This window comes from Ctenocephalides felis, unplaced genomic scaffold (genome assembly GCF_003426905.1).
Source record: "Ctenocephalides felis isolate EL2017-DRISC unplaced genomic scaffold, ASM342690v1 CF-g0.4_SCAFFOLD_00109, whole genome shotgun sequence".
In the NCBI taxonomy this organism is placed as follows: Eukaryota; Metazoa; Arthropoda; class Insecta; order Siphonaptera; family Pulicidae; genus Ctenocephalides; species Ctenocephalides felis.
The window spans coordinates 21,711-24,933 of NW_020536263.1; the positions used below are offsets into that span (position 1 = coordinate 21,711).

The following is a 3,223-nucleotide window of genomic DNA, read 5'->3' on the forward strand; positions in this document are numbered from 1 at the left end:
TAATTTCTTTATCGATAGATGTGTGTTCATACTTATATATATTAAACTCATTTTATCGTCATATTTATATAAGTATTTTCTGACACTTGCAAAATTTTTCAAAAAAATATGTTATTAGGAGAACAGACGCTCATATTCATATTAATTTCTTTATCGATAGATGTGTGTTCATACTTATATATAATTAAACTCTTTTATTGTCATATTTATATAAAGTATTTTCTGACACTTGCAAAATTTTTCAAAAAATATGTTATTAGGAGAACAGACGCTCATATTCATATTAATTTCTTTATCGATAGATGTGTGTTCATACTTATATATATTAAACTCATTTTTCATTTTGTCATATTTATATGAAGTATTTTCTGACACTTGCAAAATTTTTCAAAAAATATGTTATTAGGAGAACAGACGCTCATATTCATATTAATTTCTTTATCGATAGATGTGTGTTCATACTTATATATATTAAACTCATTTATCGTCATATTTATAAGTATTTTCTGACACTTGCAAATTTTTCAAAAAAATATGTTATTAGGAGAACAGACGCTCATATTCATATTAATTTCTTTATCGATAGATGTGTGTTCATACTTATATATATTAAACTCATTTTTTGTCATATTATATGAAGTATTTTCTGACACTTGCAAAATTTTTCAATCCTATTATCGTTATATATAATCTTTTGTTAGATTTGTATAGCTTTATATATTTTTTTTATTTTATTATTAATTCTATAGTTTTTATATAATTAATTTATATAGTTAATTTGAAATCAATTATCGATATTACATATCAATATATTTATATATATTTATATATATATATATTTATAATATGCAATATATGCACACTTTTAAATTTATTATTATATGATGGTTTTTTAATGGGCCGATCCCGGCGGTACTGCAATACCGGCCAACCCGCGGCGGAAGCGGAGCAAGCCCCTGACATTCCGCCAATTTCCAAAAATCAGTTTAATATACTGGATCTGCTATGCAGATACTATCAGATATTAAGCTGATAAGAACAGATACTACACTTTGATCTTAGCCATTCGGCCGAGAAGCGATAAATTTGCGGACAAATACTATTTTTTAAATTCTACAATATAAACAAAATATTCCCAACTATTTCAACGATTCATTTTTCATCTATTTTTATCAACTCTCGCGTCCATTCCCTAACTATTCTTCACCCCCCAAAGTTCTATGAGCGAATGTTCTAATATGGCTGTTAACCTCTACTGTCGTTATAAGCCTTTTCTCACATTTGTAAAATTTTAAAAATATTTATATAAAGTATTTTCTGACACTTGCAAAATTTTTCAAAAAATATGTTATTAGGAGAACAGACGGTCATATTCATATTAATTTCTTTATCGATAGATGTGTGTTCATACTTATATATATTAAACTCATTTTATCGTCATATTTATATAAAGTATTTTCTGACACTTGCAAAATTTTTCAAAAAAATATGTTATTAGGAGAACAGACGCTCATATTCATATTAATTCTTTATCGATAGATGTGTGTTCATACTTATATATATTAAACTCATTTTATTGTCATATTTATATAAAGTATTTTCTGACACTTGCAAAATTTTTCAAAAAAATATGTTATTAGGAGAACAGACGCTCATATTCATATTAATTTCTTTATCGATAGATGTGTGTTCATACTTATATATATTAAACTCATTTTATCGTCATATTTATATAAAGTATTTTCTGACACTTGCAAAATTTTTCAAAAAAATATGTTATTAGGAGAACAGACGCTCATATTCATATTAATTTCTTTATCGATAGATGTGTGTTCATACTTATATTATATTAAACTCATTTTATCGTCATATTTATATAAGTATTTTCTGACACTTGCAAAATTTTTCAAAAAAATATGTTATTAGGAGAACAGACGCTCATATTCATATTAATTTCTTTATCGATAGATGTGTGTTCATACTTATATATATTAAACTCATTTTTCGTCATATTTATATGAAGTATTTTCTGACACTTGCAAAATTTTTCAAAAAATATGTTATTAGGAGAACAGACGCTCATATTCATATTAATTTCTTTATCGATAGATGTGTGTTCATACTTATATATATTAAACTCATTTTATCGTCATATTTATATAAAGTATTTTCTGACACTTGCAAAATTTTTCAAAAAATATGTTATTAGGAGAACAGACGCTCATATTCATATTAATTTCTTTATCGATAGATGTGTGTTCATACTTATATATATTAAACTCATTTTTTGTCATATTTATATAAAGTATTTTCTGACACTTGCAAAATTTTTCAAAAAATATGTTATTAGAACAGACGCTCATATTCATATTAATTTCTTTTATCGATAGATGTGTGTTCATACTTATATATATTAAACTCATTTTATCGTCATATTATATAAAGTATTTTCTGACACTTGCAAAATTTTCAAAAAAATATGTTATTAGGAGAACGACGCTCATATTCATATTAATTTCTTTATCGATAGATGTGTGTTCATACTTATATATATTAAACTCATTTTTGTCATATTTATATGAAGTATTTTCTGACCACTTGCAAAATTTTTCAAAAAATATGTTATTAGGAGAACAGACGCTCATATTCATATTAATTTCTTTATCGATAGAGGTGTTTCATACTTATATATATTAAACTCATTTTATCGTCATATTTATATAAAGTATTTTCTGACACTTGCAAAATTTTTCAAAAATATGTTATTAGGAGAACAGACGCTCATATTCATATTAATTTCTTTATCGATAGATGTGTGTTCATACTTATATATATTAAACTCATTTTTTGTCATATTTATATAAAGTATTTTCTGACACTTGCAAAATTTTTCAAAAAATATGTTATTAGGAGAACAACGCTCATATTCATATTAATTTCTTTATTGATCGATAGATGTGTGTTCATACTTATATATATTAAACCATTTTATCGTCATATTTATATAAAAGTATTTTCTGACACTTGCAAAATTTTCAAAAAAATCTGTTATTTAGAGAACAGACGCTCATATTCATATTAATTTCTTTATCGATAGATGTGTGTTCATACTTATATATATTAAACTCATTTTTTGTCATATTTTATTAAAGTATTTTCTGACACTTGCAAAATTTTTTCAAAAAAATATGTTATTAGGAGAACAGACGCTCATATTCATATT

General features: G+C 24.3%; 1 non-coding gene across 1 annotated transcript; it reads right to left on the bottom strand.

Moving 5' to 3' along the window:
• Positions 1-890: 890 nt before the first annotated feature.
• On the bottom strand, positions 891-1,082 carry LOC113375331. The gene has a single exon (XR_003367013.1). It is a non-coding gene; the product is annotated as a U2 spliceosomal RNA (small nuclear RNA).
• Between the last annotated feature and the right edge of the window lie 2,141 nt (positions 1,083-3,223).